This window comes from Lissotriton vulgaris, chromosome 1_1, assembly GCF_964263255.1.
Source record: "Lissotriton vulgaris chromosome 1_1, aLisVul1.2, whole genome shotgun sequence".
Lineage (NCBI taxonomy): Eukaryota > Metazoa > Chordata > Amphibia > Caudata > Salamandridae > Lissotriton > Lissotriton vulgaris.
Genome location: NC_141685.1, coordinates 242,585,380 through 242,603,904, shown reverse-complemented (window position 1 = coordinate 242,603,904; position 18,525 = coordinate 242,585,380). Strand labels below are relative to the sequence as shown.

At 44.7% G+C, this 18,525-nt stretch overlaps 1 pseudogene across 1 annotated transcript in view; it reads left to right on the top strand.

Annotated features, from left to right (window-relative positions):
* Positions 1-18,276, top strand: part of LOC147745360 (uncharacterized) — a 75,447-nt pseudogene extending 57,171 nt beyond the window's left edge. Inside the window, exon 2 of the transcript XR_015307488.1 lies at positions 9,972-18,276. The product of XR_015307488.1 is annotated as an uncharacterized LOC147745360 (transcript). The remainder of the gene's footprint in view (positions 1-9,971) is intronic.
* Positions 18,277-18,525: the final 249 nt, after the last annotated feature.

Genomic DNA, 18,525 nt, shown 5'->3' with positions numbered 1-18,525 from the left:
ACATATTCTGACCACTCCCCAGCATTTATCACCCTTACTCCCCCCCATAACGACTCGCCCTATATGTCCTGGTGCTTGAACCCACAAAACCTACTGGACCCAGTTTTTAAACAGAAACTAGAACAAGAAATAACTGACTTCTTTCCCCAAAACGAAAACTCGATCGAGCAATACTCCACGATATGGTAGATATTCAAAGTCACCATTCAAGGGAGTTGTATTGCGAAAACCGGGGGAATTCTGAAGGATTTCGGCTCCACGCTCCGCAAACTGAAGACAAAGCTCAAACGTACGGAAACTATTATGCAGGACACCCCCACTCCAGAACTACAAGCTTAGTTGAGAAACGCACTTACCGAATATCAGGAGACAGCTGACAGTGAATGTAAATTTAGAGGAAAATACCACCAGGCACGCCGATATGGAGAAGGCGAGCGACCGGGGAAGGCGCTCGCCTCTCTGATTCGCCTTCCCCGATTCTTTAGTATACTCCTTGAAATCGAAGACGAAAACGGTCAACTACATAGAAACACCTCTGAGATTGTGGGAACTTTTTGCAGCTTCTACAAAGCCCTATAGAAAACACAAAGAATTCACCCGGTGGATTTCACCCCCTTCTTTGAGGACACCGCAATAGCCTGGTTAGGAAATGGACGGAGGGAATTTCTTTTAGCACACTACGAAGATGAGGATATCAACTCCGCCATAATGTAACTCCAATCAGGCAAGGCCCGGAATTTTACAAAACATTCTGCCACTTACTTATCCCTGTACTGCGACATGTATTTGAAGAGGCATGTGAAACAGGCATACTACACCCCACAATTCGGGAGGCGCTCATAATCTCCTTCCCCAAACCAGGCAAACAGCACTATAATGCGACTCATATAGACCCATCTCATTAATTAACGTTGATGCTAAAATACTAGCAAAATTGATCGCAAACCGCATCAGCCCTCTTATGACTGCCCTTGTACTCTCAGATCAATCAGGCTTCATACCAAATAGAGGCACGTCTTATAATCTGATTACTCTGTTTGCGGTTCTTCAGGACATTGATCCCGATATGAACGCAGCGGCAATATTTCTTGACGCCACCAAGGTGTTTGACTCATTAGAGTGGGATTACCTAGCTTTTGTAATGCAGCGCATGGGGTTTCCTGCTCCCTTCCTGGCATGGATGGACTTGTTATACACTGGCCTGCAGGCTAGAGACATGGTCAATGGTGTCCAATCCTCTCCCTTCACAATAGCTAGGGGCTCCCGTCAAGGATGCCCCCTCTCGCCCCTACTCCTCGCCACAGCGATTGAACCTCTGGCGGCCAAAATCAGGCAACATTATCAGGACCACGCGCTGGTCTATCCAGAACGCCACATTTTAATCTCCCTGTATGCTGATGACCTTGCGCTGTATCTGCACAATCCAGACGAAAGCCTTAACCCCATCCTTAGACTCCTCATCCGGTTTGGCCACATCTCTAGGGTTAACATCAATTGGGGGAAATCCCAGATATACCTGCTTATGGACGCCACCACACGGTTCGAGCCGGACTACCCACTCAAGTGATGTGAAGACACACTTACATGCCTCGGAATAAACATCTCTAGGGACGGAGCAGAACTGATGCGGTCTAATTATTGACGAACGCTTGATCTCCTCACTGACAAAATCACTAGATGGGTTGTGCTGCCCCTCTCCATGGCTGGAAGAGCCTCACTGAGCAAAATGGTGATACTTCCCAAAGTGCTTTACCTTTTTACGAATATACCTTACGCTCCTAGCCACATAGAAGGTACCAGAAATGCTTGGACCAACCGCAAGTAGGGCTGAGAAAGTGGCAAAGATTACTTAATGAACAGCAAGGTAAAGACCAGAGTTACCATTTGATCTTATACATAGTAAACAGGAAAGCACTGAAGTATGTGAATGTGTTTACCTTTTTTTATATTCCTGAAGAGTTTCCGTTGTTATATACTTTTTGAAACTGAAGAATCAGCAGTACATCCTGAGCCCTCTTTAGGTCTCGTAGAGAGACCTTTTGCCATCCATCCACAAAGCTGACTTTTTACGATGAGGATTTTCAACAGTTCACGTGAATCCCAATCACGTGACCTGCTCTCATGCACAAGCCTTCCCCATGCCAGCAGCCTTTCTCCCTTCACAGCCATCTGTTCCTCTCTCCCCGCCGTCACTTATTCACGGCCGCAGGCTGTCCTAATTGCTTTTTTTTTTCAGCCTGGCTACTTCAAAGGGTTCGGGTTCGGCTGCCCCGCCCCCTGCAATGCCGAGAGCTTCTTTTGTTTTTCTGAGTGCTCTCTCTCCCTGCTTCAGTCTGGGCCAGTAGATAATCACTTGCTTGTTTTCTTCTTGTTTATTTAGTTAATAATATGACACTGAATAAAGCATGCAGTCACGGCCTTGCAGATTCTAAGTCCTGGAAATAACCTTTGTCATATAAATATGTAAAAGTGTCATTGTTATCTACTACAGACGAAGTAATTTGTCTGCTGGGACACCAACCAGGGGGTAATTATGTCCGGCAACATACACAGACTTCTCTGTGTAACGAGGGCGTTAATCACCTGGGCTGTTTTACAGGCTCTGGAACCAGTGACCGTCAGTATAGGACGAGATCTATGCAGCAGACATGGTAATCCCATGACTCCTTTGACTGGGATTGTTACATAGAATCAGCCACTCTAATGTGTTTGGTTTGGACTGGAACCTGTAGCGTTCACGTTTCATGGTTATTTCACAGCCATAGCAGCAGCGCACCTCCGAGCTGTAACGCCGGATGGAAAGCGACAGGATGCGACCTTCTGTCATGCCGAGAGCTTCTTTTGCGTTTCTGAGTGCTCTCTCTCCCTGCTTCGGTCTGGGCCAGTAGATAATCACTTGTGCACGGATCTAGCTCTCTGACTCCCCCCGCCGTCACTTATTCACGGCCGCAGGCCGTGACTTGTTTTATTGCTTGTTTTCTTCTTGTTTATTTAGTTAATAATATGACACTGAATAAAGCATGCAGTCACAGCCTTGCAGATTCTAAGTCATGGAAATAACCTTTGTCATATTAATATGTAAAAGTGTCATTGTTATCGGCTACAGACGAAGTAATTCGTCTGCTGGGACACCAACCAGGGGGTAATTATGTCCGGCAACATACACAGACTTCTCTGTGTAACGAGGGCGTTAGCTTCACTTCAAAGGGGCCGCCCATGCTTGTTTCAATAGTGGCGGCCTCACAGCACTCGCAGGACTCTGCCCATTTACATTTCTCTCCCACTGATTTCTGTCCTCTCTTGCTGCAACCTTTTCACTCCCACGGTGCATCCCCCGTATCCTTCTGTGAGCGTGTCTCGTTCTTCATTTGTAAATTTGTATCTTATTTGCCCCTTTATTCATTTATGTATTTGAATGTAGTGCAGACCTCATCCAAACGTGTTAGTGTGCTTTACAATAAAAATGCATCATTACATAATGTACAAATAAATGGAGTCCTTAAGTAATTTATCTGGTACGATTTTAAAGCGCTCTGACAACTTCAGGTAAAGTCCGCACTTTATAAAAACGCATAAAATGAATATTGTTGTAAGTGCACAAAATTTGTTACACCCTGCTTGTTTTTTTGTTGTTGTTGTAAAACTTCCCCAAACACATTATTTTCCTTCCAACTTAAGGACGCAGCGTTTAACCTATATGTGTTGTTTTTTACATCTTCACCTTCAGGTTTTTCGGTTCTATTAGCCAACCTACTGAAAGGCTGCGTTGTTAATGTCCTAAATTAAAACATATGTTATTTCTTGAATGACGCTCCTCATAGAGGATTTTTCACCCTTCCCCACCACTTGAAAAATTATGCTTGATTGTTTCTCTCTTGTTCCACTGGGGCTATTTGTTTACAACCCACACATTAAATGTCTGTACGGACATCTTTAGCCTCCACTGATGGGGTTTTCCAATAGCCACTTTTTTAATGAAACACAACTTGTCTTTCTGAAAGGAGCGTTTGTGTTTTTATATGGTAACTAATAAAATCCTACTTATGTTTTTGCTACATTTTACTTTATGCTCTCGCCAATAAGTCTGTCTGATATACCTTTTCACGAAGTTATTTTCAGATGAAACTGGAATTTTTATTAGCAAAACGTTGAGTTTCTCCTTAAACTCTGACTCGGCGCCTTCGGTTTAGAAAGAGCAATATGTTCTGTCATCTTCTACCATGCACTCTAGAACACGTGTAGTGACAGCTGTCTACTTAGCGCTGTTCAGAGGAGTTATACCAGGCTTTAGCGGTGTCATGTTCTTGAATGGGGAACTGTGTGAGTGTTTGGTAGACTTCACCTATTTGCAATTCGTTTTAAGCACTTAGTTGGATTGCGTGTTTTTCTGCTGTGTAGACAGATACTTGCGTGATTCGTAGGTCAAAGGTTTGAAACCACACAGTACCATATGGTCGTTAATTGTGTCACTGAATAGAATGTGATTATGGTGAGGTTGGGTAACAGGAATATTATTTACTGAGCTTTGAAACTACAAAACCTCGATGTTAAAAACCATAAAGACAACATTATTTATGTTGTCCTTAAGTCTTTGAACCTTTATCTCACTAAATGTAATATCCTTATTTAATACATTTCACCCATCCTAATTCTGGCGGAAGGTGGGGGTAATATGGACACAGCCATACAGTTTTAACTTGAATCATCTAAGTTCCATATCTTTGAATCAGAAAATTTAGATTTGCAATGGCATGGTTTTAAAGAAGCGTTTCAGAGGTTATGCAAGATTTATTTTTTACTGTGACTTTAAGGAATGCAGGAGTACACCTTTCTGAAATGTATTGGTGACAGACTTCCATGTGTCATTTCGAATCGGATGGTTTTGCTGACTAATCTCTAACTCTCAAAGAAGTTTTAGACCTGAAAGACAGCCTTTGGAGAAAAGTGTTTAGCCCGTGACTCTCGCACCACCACAGCATCACTCAGCACCACCACAGCATCACTCAGCAACACCACAGCACCACTCAGCACCACCACATTATCACTCAGCACCACTCAGCACCACCACAGCATCACTCAGCACCACCCCAGCATCACTAGGCACCACCACAGCACCACTCAGCATCACCACAGCATCACTCACGGCCTCCACAGCATCACTCACGGCCTCCACAGCATCACTCAGCACCACCACAGCACCACTCAGCACCACCACAGCACCACTCAGCACCACCACAGCATCAGTCAGCACCACCACAGCATCACTCAGCACCACCACAGCATCACTCAGCACCACCACAGCACCACTCAGAACCACCACATCATCACTCAGCACCACCACAGCACCACTCAGCACCACCACAGCACCACTCAGCACCACCACAGCATCACTCAACACCACCCCAGCATCACTCAACCCCACCACAGCACCACTCAGCATCACCACATCATCACTCAGCGCTACAACAGCATCACTCAGCACCACCACATTATCACTCAGCAGCACCACTCAGCACCACCACAGCATAAACAGCACCACCACAGCACCACTCAGCACCACCACAGCATCGCTCAGTGCCACCCCAGCATCACTCAGCACCACCACAGCACAACTCAGCACCACCACAGCATCACTCAACGCCACCCCAGCATCACTCAGCGCCACCACAGAACCACTCAGCATCACCACATCATCACTCAGCACCACCACAGCACCACTCAGAACCAGCACATTATCAGTCAGCACCACCACATTATCACTCAGCATCACCACAGCACCATTCAGCACCACCACAGCATCACTCAGCACCACCACAGCACCATTCAGCACCACCACAGCATCACTCAGCACCACCACACCACCACAGCACCACGCAGCACCACCACCACACCACCACTCAGCACCGCCACAGCATCACTCAGCACCGCCACAGTATCACTCAGCACCACCACAGCACCACTCAGTATCACTCACGGCCTCCACAGCATCACTCACGGCCTCCACAGCATCACTCACGGCCTCCACAGCATCACTCACGGCCTCCACAGCACCACCACAGCACCACTCAGCACCACCACAGCATCACTCAGCACCACCACAGCACCACTCAGCACCACCACATCATCACTCAGCGCTACAACAGCATCACTCAGCACCACCACATTATCACTCAGCACCACCACAGCACCACTCAGCACCACCACAGCATAAACAGCACCACCACAGCACCACTCAGCACCACCACAGCATCGCTCAGTGCCACCCCAGCATCACTCAGCACCACCACAGCACAACTCAGCACCACCACAGCATCACTCAACGCCACCCCAGCATCACTCAGCGCCACCACAGAACCACTCAGCATCACCACATCATCACTCAGCACCACCACAGCACCACTCAGAACCAGCACATTATCAGTCAGCACCACCACATTATCACTCAGCATCACCACAGCACCATTCAGCACCACCACAGCATCACTCAGCACCACCACAGCACCATTCAGCACCACCACAGCATCACTCAGCACCACCACACCACCACAGCACCACGCAGCACCACCACACCACCACTCAGCACCGCCACAGCATCACTCAGCACCGCCACAGCATCACTCAGCACCGCCACAGCATCACTCAGCACCGCCACAGCATCACTCAGCACCACCACAGTATCACTCAGCACCACCACAGCACCACTCAGTATCACTCACGGCCTCCACAGCATCACTCACGGCCTCCACAGCATCACTCACGGCCTCCACAGCATTACTCAGCACCACCACAGCACCACTCAGCACCACCACAGCATCACTCAGCACCACCACAGTATCACTCAGCACCACCACAGCACCACTCAGCACCACCACAGCACCACCACAGCATCACTCAGCACCACCACAGCATCACTCAGCACCACCACAGCATCACTCAGCACCACCACAGCACCACTCAGAACCACCACCACAGCACCACTCAGAACCACCACCACAGCATCACTCACGGCCTCCACAGCATCACTCACGGCCTCCACAGCATCACTCACGGCCTCCACAGCATCACTCACGGCCTCCACAGCATTACTCAGCACCACCACAGCACCACTCAGCACCACCACAGCATCACTCAGCACCACCACAGTATCACTCAGCACCACCACAGCACCACTCAGCACCACCACAGCACCACCACAGCATCACTCAGCACCACCACAGCATCACTCAGCACCACCACAGCATCACTCAGCAGCACCACTCAGAACCACCACCACAGCACCACTCAGAACCACCACCACAGCATCACTCACAGCCTCCACAGCATCACTCAGCACTACCACAGCATCACTCAGCACCACCACAGCATCACTCAGCACCACCACAGCATCACTCAGCACCACCACAGCATCACTCAGCACCACAACAGCATCACTCGGCACCACCACAGCATCACTCAGCACCAGCACAGCAAAACTCAGCATCACTCAGCACCACCCCAGCATCACTCAGCACCACCACAGCACCACTCAGCATCACCACATCATCACTCAGCGCTACACCAGCATCACTCAGCACCACCACATTATCACTCAGCACCACCACAGCATCACTCAGTGCCACAACAGCACCACTCAGCACCTCCACAGCATCACTCAGCAGCACCACTCAGCACCACCACAGCATCACTCACGGCCTCCACAGCATCACTCATAGCCTCCACAACATTACTCAGGGCCACCACAGCATCACTTGGGGGCACCACAACATCACTATGCGCTACCACAGCATCACTGAACGCCACAGCATCACTTGTCGCCACCACAACATCACTCAGCACCACCACAGCATCACTCAGCATCACCACAGCATCACTCAGCACCACCACAGCATCACTCAGCACCACCACATCATCACTCAGCACCTCCACAGCATCACTCAGCACCACCACAGCACCACTCAGAACCACCACCACAGCACCACTCAGAACCACCACCACAGCATCACTCACGGCCTCCACAGCATCACTCACGGCCTCCACAGCATCACTCAGCACTACCACAGCATCACTCAGCACCACCACAGCATCACTCAGCACCACAACAGCATCACTCAGCACCACCACAGCATCACTCAGCAGCACCACTCAGCACCACCACAGCATTACTCACGGCCTCCACAGCATCACTCACGGCCTCCACAGCATCACTCATGGCCTCCACAACATTACTCAGGGCCACCACAGCATCACTTGGGGGCACCACAACATCACTATGCGCTACCACAGCATCACTGAACGCCACAGCATCACTCGTCGCCACCACAACATCACTCAGCACCACCACAGCATCACTCAGCACTACCACAGTATCACTCAGCACCACCACAGCATCACTCAGCACCACCACAGCATCACTCAGCACCACCACAGCATCACTCAGCACCACCACAGCATCACTCAGAACCACCACCACAGCACCACTCAGAACCACCACCACAGCATCACTCACGGCCTCCACAGCATCACTCACGGCCTCCACAGCATCACTCAGCACTACCACAGCATCACTCAGCACTACCACAGCATCACTCAGCACCACCACAGCATCACTCAGCACCACCACAGCATCACTCAGCACCACAACAGCATCACTCAGCACCACAACAGCATCACTCAGCACCACCCCAGCATCACTCAGCACCACCACAGCACCACTCAGCATCACCACATCATCACTCAGCGCTACACCAGCATCACTCAGCACCACCACATTATCACTCAGCCCCACCACAGCATCACTCAGTGCCACAACAGCACCACTCAGCACCTCCACAGCATCACTCAGAAGCACCACTCAGCACCACCACAGCATCATTCACGGCCTCCACAGCATCACTCATGGCCTCCACAACATTACTCAGGGCCACCACAGCATCACTTGGGGGCACCACAACATCACTATGCGCTACCACAGCATCACTGAACGCCACAGCATCACTCGTCGCTACCACAACATCACTCTGCGCCATCACAGCATCAATCTGTGCAACCATTCAACAACAACTGGTCCAAATATGTTCTCTCAATGTTTCAAGCTTTATTACAAATGTCACAAAAAAAATAATATTTCACTTCTGTTCTAGCATTTTCGTCACAATAAAATACACTGAACATAATCTTCACAAAAGTTATTTATAAAAGTTTAAGCTTTTGCCATTATAAATTACAATCACTTTTATTTAAGCATTAATTATTTAAAAAAATTAAAAGCCATTGTTATTTGTAATATCAATACATCTAAGTCACGTAAATACAAAACATGTTGCATTACAAATGCTATAGGTGTCACATTTGTGAAAGCTATAACTATTGGCATTGTAAATGACAAAGCTATTCATTTTTTTAAGTATTAATTATTAAAAAAATTACAAGCCATTGTTATTTGTAATATCAATACATCTAAGTCATGTAAATACAACACATATTGCGTTACAAATGCTATAGGTGTCACATTTGCAAAAGTTAAAACTATTGGCATTGTAACTGACAAAGCTATTAATTTCGCTATTTTCAAAACCAACACATAAATAAAAATGTGGTCATTTACAATACCAATAGCTCAAGCTTTCCTAATGCGAGACCTATTGCATTGCAAATGCTTGTTTTGAACAATCTGATCTTTAACAAAATCATTTGCATTATCCTAAAGCTGTACCTGTAGCACCTGGGTGCTCTGTGATCGCCCTTTCTTTGCTAAGTGACTCTGTGAACACTGGTAAATCACCTCCTTTCCTGAAGTAAGATGTGGTGTGTTCAATATAACTCTTAGTTAAATATTTGTGTATGGTGACATATACTTTGCTAAGTTTCAAAGATGATAAAGAAGAGATGTATTTTACAACCAGATAAATATTCTGTTTTCATATTCCATTACGATTGGTTTTAGTAATTTCAAATCTCTTTACATTCAACAGGAAAAAAACTTGAATGCTTGCAATGATTTTTAATAATGAAGATAATACTTTAACTCTGCAGAACAACGGTCAAAAATAACAAGCACCAGTATTCAGGAAAACATAAGTACAGTCACCGACAGAGGAATTTGAACATGAGCTGACAGATCTGGAAGAAGAAGTCTAGAGCAATTCAATGTAAGAATCTGAACTGTGCACCTCCACACTACAAGACTAAGAAATGACCTGTGGAAAATAAAGGCAACAACACTGACCAACCACCTCCTGAATAAACCTGTAGCAAACACCAGCTTTAATCATGGATTCGGTATGATGTGGTTACTGCGGTGCTCTGATACCTAAAAAAATAATAGACCATCATTCAGTGCTCTTAGTATGTTGAATACTCTTCCTGGCTATACCACAGCAACCAGAGAAAAGCACAACGGAGTGGAGACAAACAACTGAAGGGTAAACAAAAGGGGATTTCTGCTAGCTAAAATATATAGTATAGTCCCAATTTGTAACAGCCAGAAGGAAGATTAACCTTTACCTTAAAGCATTCAAAACCTGTTATCCAATCTAAAGACACAATCTCTTGTGAAGAAGCCTGACACTTTTTATGAGTGTGGCAAATATTTAGGAACCACTTTACTTACCAGTAAGCACTTTATTTTTAAATTGGAAATCAAATGTCCTAAATACCAACACATACAGGAAATGTGGGAATAACTCAAGTGCTTTATCAACCATGTTGGCTCTTCAGGAAGCACTTTCATGGGAAGTGAACACATATATCCCCAATCCAGAGGTACTAACCAAGAAAGAAGAATCATACACATGCAGTGAGATCTTTAGTTTGTCATCAGTAATAAAGCACCATCAGCCAACTCATACAAAAGAAGAATTGTTCTATTGCACTGAATGTGTGCAAAGTTTTAGTCATTTAGTACTCTTAAAAGAGCATCATCAAACACACACTGTGGAAAAGCCATTCAGATGCAGCAAATGTGTAAAGAGCTTTAGTTTGTTATCGCACTTCCAAATACATCAGCAAACACACACTGGGGAAAAACCATACCATTGCCCTGAATGTATGAAGAGCTTTAGTTCTTTATCACACCTCCAAAGACATCGGCAAACACACACTGGGGAAAAACCATACGCTTGCAATGAATGTGTGAAGAGCTTTAGTCGGTTATCAGACCTACAGCTACATCAGCGAACACACACTGGAGAAAAACCATACCATTGCACTGAATGTATAAAGAGCTTTAGTCGGTTATCACACCTCCAAAGACATCTGCAAACACACACCGGGGAAAAACCATACCATTGCACTGAATGTATGAAGAGCTTTAGTTCTTTATCACACCTCCAAAGACATCGGCAAACACACACTGGGGGAAAACCATACCATTGCCCTGAATGTATGAAGAGCTTTAGTTCTTTATCACACCTCCAAAGACATCAGCAAACACACACCGGGGAAAAACCGTACCATTGCAATGAATGTGTGAAGAGCTTTAGTCGGTTATCACACCTACAGCTACATCAGCGAACACACACTGGGGAAAAGCCATACCATTGCAATGAATGTGTGAAGACCTTTAGCTGTTTATCACACCTCCAAAGACATCATCGAACACACACTGGGGAAAAACCATACGCTTGCAATGAATGTGTGAAGAGCTTTAGTCGGTTATCACACCTACAGCTACATCAGCGAACACACGCTGGAGAAAAACCATACCATTGCACTGAATGTATAAAGAGCTTTAGTCGGTTATCACACCTCCAAAGACATCAGCAAACACACACCGGGGAAAAACCATACCATTGTGATGAATGTGTGAAGAGCTTTAGTCTTTTATCACACCTTCAAATACATCAGCGAATACACACAGGGGAAAAACCATATCATTGTAGTGATTGTGGAAATAGTTTTCGTCATTCTTCAACATTAAAGAATCATCAACGAACTCACACAGGGGAAAAACCATTCAAGTGCACTGAATGTGTGAAGAGTTTTTGTCAGTTAAACCTCCTACAAAGACATCAGCTAACACACACGGGGGAAAAACCATTTAAGTGCAGTGAATGTATGAAGAGCTTTAGGGGATCATCAAACCTAGAATGTCATCAGCGAACACACACAGGGGAAAAACCATATAATTGTAGTGAATGTGGGAAGAGCTTTGGTCAGTTATCGCACCTTGAAAGACATTATCAAACACACACAGGGGAAAAACCATACAGTTGTAGTGAATGTGCCAAGCAATTTAGTCGATTCTCAAACCTCCAAAGACATCAGCGAGCACACACAGGGGAAAAGCCTTACCATTGTAATGAATGTGTGAAGAGCTTTAGTAGGTTATCACACCTCCAAATACATCAGCGAACACACACAGAAGAAAAACCATACCATTGCAATGAATGTGTGAAGAGCTTTACTCGGTTATCTTATCTCCGAGTACATCAACGAACACACACAGGAAAAACCATACCATTGCAATGACTGTGTAAAGAGCTTTAGTAGGTTATCACATCTCCAAAGACATCAGCGAACACATACAAGGGAAAAACCATACCATTGCAATGAATGTGTGAAAAGCTTTTGTCAGTTATCAGATCTCCAAAGACATCCGCGAACACACACCGAGGAAATGCCATTCAGGAGCAGTGAATATGTGAAGAGCTGTAGCCAATTGTCATGCCTACAAAGCCATCAGAAAATTACAGAAGATGATAAAATTACAATTATGTGGGGCTTTCTAATGCCAGAGGCTGAAAGGTGTATTATCTAAGACCCAACTTCCACAAAAAGAAGAAAAAAACTATTTCTTGAATTATAAAAGTGTTTGTTCTCAGCGATTGCTCATTTCTTTTTCAGGACAGTGCGGACTAAAACAATGGACACAGTGTTGATTTTTATTTGCTGAAATAGACTTTTAAAGAAAGACTCCCAAGCACACCTGACCATGCTACCTATAAAATAAACTCTATGAACAATGCTTGAACCAGTAAGAGGTTTTAGCTAACTATAGGGATTAGTGATACAACCTATAATCCCTATGCACTCCAGACACTTTAACAATCTCACAATGGTGAATCGTCACAGCTGATTGCGGTGTTTGGTTATTTTCTGCAACATTGCTGGTTCAGTGACAAAGGTCAGAGAACAGTGTAAAAAAAGTAGAATTGATAGTAGGAAAAGATGAGCTGTCACTGTCTGAGTTAATGTTTGCAGTTCATGGCACCCCCTCCCCCTTCCCCCAAACCCTGATGCAGAAGTGATAGTCTTTTCCATCGTCACATGTTTCTGTAAATGAAGCCACCATAGTGGCACTTTTCTGCATGTCCGACATTGAGCTGGATCCTGGGGAGATTTGCTAGCTCATCACTAACTATGTATGAGTCACAGTTAGATTAATAATATGTAAATATTATTTTATGGGTTTCTTGTTTGCAGAGCATCATTCAATCAAATCTTAACTGTTGAAAGGGCAGAATTAGTGCATGATGGCAAAATTCTTGCAATGAGAAAGAGATGTTAAAAAGTTTAGCTCTTAATAGATTTCTGAAGCCTTGACCGTTAAGTAAAGATTGAATCTTGAGCAGTTAAGAATTGCTGCTGTTAGCAGCTACAATTAAGAATCGTCGACTCACAGCTTCACATTTCTGTAACCTTGGTTATGGAAAAGAAATCTGGATACATAACAAAAGGAACATGAATGATATTCAGACTTGTGTTTCCAAACATAAAGGAACCCTCTTTTATATGAACGCATCTGGGGAATTCATGGATTTTTAAAGTATGTGCTGCCTCGTGGCCAAACCGTGAAAGTCTGTGATGAAGATGAGACTTCCTCAGATCACAAATGCCACTGATGTATCATTCTGAGGCATCTAAAGTTGATTTCTGGTGCTGGAACCCTATGTCCTGGACAAGCTCATGGATCTCCCTTTTGACAGGGTATGGCTGTTCGGATTTAACATTAGAGACTTTCAAAGCCAGCAAAGCTACAGCCCACTTCTTGGGACTTCAACTGCCACCTCCTACAAGAGATTATTACCAATTTCAGCATTTTCATTGCTTGTTGAGGAAATTTCTCTTTTCTTCATGTCAACTCTAACCAGCTCCAATCCCAGCAGCAGCAAAATCCTCTCGGCAAACAGTATAGGGGCAGAGTCAGAGGAAAGGACTATGAATCCATCCAGCAAATCTCCTCTCCTACTCCAGCAGGATAGCAGATCTACTTCACTTATCCTAACACACTCATAGCATAAAGGGATGGGGGTCTCCTCCGTTCGCTTGGCCTTGAAGGCTGTTACTTTGGCTCAGTAAGTCCACCAAATCATAGAACAAGGCTATGCCCTTCTATTCCTTCAGGCTACACCTCCTAATCACCTGTCTGTCCCCCCCCCCACTCCACCTGGATGTATCTTTCCATTATCAGCAAGAGGAGGTAGTACTCCTACAGAAAGGAGCTTTGGTGCAAGTGTCAGAGATGGAAGGATGGCTTTCTGCATCTGATCCTGGACCTCAGAGAATTGAACTTGTGCCTCAAACAAAAAAGGTTCAGTAGGCAGTCCCTAGCTGAAGTGTTTCTGGTGTTGTAAGATGGAGATTGGATGGTGTCATATGACTGCAGGATGCACACGTCCACATTCTGATCTTGCCGTCGCATCTGAGGTACATGAATGTTATAGTTGGTTTTGCCCTCTACCAGTTTGTAGTGTTCCTGTTTAAGTTGACATCGTCACCTAGAGTTTTCACAAAGATGATATCAGTGGTTGCAGCCCATCTACGAAGGTCAGGCGTACCAGTTTTTCCAAACCCATTTGACGGGCTAATTAAAGTTGGATCACCAGAGGTGGTATCCCACAATGTACAGTCAAGAGTAGCCCTGCTGTGCTGCCTTGTATTTTTCAGCGGTAATCAACCTGAAGCCCTCCCAACAACTTTTGTTCATTGGATCAGTACAGGACATCATTCTTCTCCACTCGTTTTCTCCACCACATAGGATTGCTGAAGTTCAGAAATGTGTTCCCTCTCTCCAACTCCTGGGTCTGTTGGGTTCCTGCTTTCTCCTAGTCCCACATTCACTTTGGCACACGGGGTCCTGCAGTGGTTCCTCTGCAGGCAGTGACTATAGGATGTGGAAAACCTGTCACTCCCCATCATAATCTCCCCCAGCTTTGCAGCAGAAGTGGTTTGTTGGAGAAACAATGTGAACCTGATGATGCAGGATGGCTTTTGCTCCCAGTTGAGCTGTGGCTATGGTAGTAATAGATACTTCCATTTTAGGGTGGGGAGCTCCCAAAGAAGATCTGGGGATCAGAGGCCTGTGGTCTCTGGAAAAACAGGTTCCACATATAAACTTATTGGAACGGCAGGCACTTTGGCTGGTGCTCAAGACCTTCCTTCCCTCTATCCAAGGTCGGTCCGTCCACCTGCCACGTAGGCGGGTCTCTAAATGCCAACAGTGTCCGACAACTTTATCCTGCCATGTGTGGCATATTCCACTGGAGGTAGTCCAGGACATCTTCACCAGTGGGATACCCCTCAGGTGGACTTTTTTGCCTCTTCAAAATGCACTCAGCAGTTCTGTGCCCTCCAGTATCTGTTGATGGGAGCCAAAGGAAAATATTTGAGTTGGAACTTTCAACTACACTACTCATTTCTCTTGGCACTGGAGGTGGCAGACATCATCCTGACTCTCTACAAAGTCCATCAAAAGAAAATGTTACTTACCTGTTGTAACATAATTTCTGTATACACTGTATCTACCTGTAGCTTCCTCATTGACTCCTTGTTTAATGTTCTAGGGAGAATTAATAAGATCCCAAATTCATTTTGATACTGCACCACTCTATCCATGTCAATCAGTAGCTGTTCTTGAAGGTAGGGAAAAAATGAGTGAAGCCTAAAGTCCTTGTACTGGGATGGGCGCTTTATGCCTTTAGTGACGTCATTGGATGCCACTTAAAATGCTGATGCGAACCAATGCCTCCTACCGACTATGTGAGAACCTTGAAGTTTTCGGATCCAGATTGGCACCTGAGATTGTTCTACTGGTAAGGGATCTGCAGGCAGATAAGTCTCCACCAGAAAGATCGTTACCATGGGTAATTAACTTTTTTCTTCCTAGTCACATGGCTACTTGTCTGTGTGACATGGCGGGGATGTTTGACAAATTTAAATGGGTAGTTCATTGATAAGAAATCTGCCCCTTGCTTTCAGTGCGGACGTTCAGAATAAGGAGGTGCTGTAGTGTAGTTCCTATTTTCCCAATAGGCCCTGCGCATTGGAATAACATAAACAGTAGTATCGACGTAGAAGTGCGGATCTTCCAGGCCTCTACTGAGTATGCTAAACTTAATTAGGTTTGTTTCCAACTAGCTCAGAGGTCACTGGAAACTTTCGTGGCTGAATAGGAAGTGATCAGCTTCCCTGGCACAGCCAAGAAGGGATTCAGTTTTCCAACAACCGTGCAACATGACAACTTTGCTCCTCAGATAAGAGTCAATCTCTAGAGTCGTGTGAAACAATAGACAGTTATTTTACTCAGTCAGTTGTTGTGCAGATTACTTTCACAATATGTAGAGAATAGAGAGACTGGCGTTTTCAATAAAAGGTATTATTTATTGAACAGTCTTTCTTCTCATACAAGAGAAATGAATTGCCACAATTGCAAGACTTGTTATTATAAAAAGTGCGTACAGTAAAATGAGTATTGCGAAATTATACTGTAAAAGCATTGATATGGTTTCTTAGCCATACAATGGTTTAAAATGAATAAAACATATATACATTCATATATACATTAGGCTAACGTACTCAACTGGTGCTTCTAACTACGCCTACCCCAATGTACCTGACCTAAGCCTAATACTTGGGAGGGGAGTAAGTAAGAAGCTTTAAGTTAAGTGTTTGCTTCAAGAATTCTCTCTAAGGGTTTAGTCAACACCATACCTCTGAAATAGAATGTTGGAGGTCTGGTATCTACTTCCAGGGACTCGATATCCCAGTCACTCGCAAGAGTAGGCTGGAAACGCTGGAGCTGGATTTCTCTGCATGAGAAAAGACAGCGTCTCTCTTAGCGTGTCGAGGAAGAGGAGGAGGGGCAGCGTCCGCGGGCAGCTTGCATCTGCTGGGCTCTTACAGGGGGACAGCTTTTCAGCTCCTGAGTTCACCACACCATTGTTCGCTCGTTCGCAGCGATAGCATCAGCAGCGATAACGGCAGCGATGTCTATGAGGCAGCTAGCATCAGTGTCAGCGTGGCAGCGTTAGCTTCAGCTTCAGCGTTTGCTTAAGGCAACGTTGGTAATATTTATACCTAAAAGGTGCCTTGTTTGACGTAAGTTTTTGGACATAAGACTTCAATAAAGATGTCACTAGGAAGTGATCGTCTCTCAGTGCTCATTAGAGTTCTATTACTAATCAAAACATAGTAAGCGGGGCTTTCCCAGGTTGCTGAGTTTTTATCTTGTTGAAGAACTCGGAGTGTTAATCTAGGAATCTTAGATAGTGGCTTCTGCTGTGTCATTTGCACTAATGAGCTGCAAAGGAAGTTGCAGAGGAAGCGATTCTGAAATGTGGCTCTGTTCGTGTGAGGCCAGAGACGAGTTTCTGAATATTGCATTTGATCGGTTATGCCAATATAGGGGTACAAAGGGATTATAGCCTTATAGGGGCATAAGGTCACAGTATCGATCAGGGTCCTAGATTAGAACGCGACAGTGCACATAGTCACTATGGCACCCAGTTGTGTGACTTCAAGGAAACAAAAAAAAGGAAAACAGAATTGCAGTTAGACAAGCTGCTTTTATCCATGTATTGTTGCCCTTAAAGTAAAAATAATAATTCTTAAAATACTAATGTGAGAAGCTGTAAATATGTAATAACTTTCCTCCTAATATCACATGACCTGAGTGTTCTGTAATAATTGGCCAAAATTATGAAACATACTGAAATTAGAGAGCAATTGTTTAAGTATGTGAGTTTTAAGTTATAAATTGACATCATTAGCGTAAAAAATCATGTCATCCATAGGTTGGGGGAAGCTGCTGCTACATTTTTCTGCAAGTTTGATTTAACCATTGGTCTTTTAAACTATGGATCCTTTCAGTTAGTTTTTAGACATTAGATGTAAGATATACCTTTGGTACAGCAGTTCCGTGTTTTCCTACTACTATGAATGAATTATGAATTGATTAGCTAATGTTTATTTACATTTTTGATATTGATGTATTCTTCTGTACTATTTATGTAACACTTTCATGAAATCTGCATTAATGTACAATACATTCTCAAATAATTCTTGATTGATTGATTCACTCACATTCTGTCAACGGTTCTGTGATTTTCTTATTTGTGAATGGAGAATACTTGAAATGAATGTCTAGGGTCTTCTTCATCAGTATGAATTGCCTTTTGTAACAATGTTGGTCAGTCAGGTTCAAAACGTAAGCCTCTAAGACCAACAGTCTGTACACTGGAGATGTTCCTGCACTTGAGGGTGCCAATGGCATCGGCCCGGACACTCTCTAATTCTGCTACAAGACTC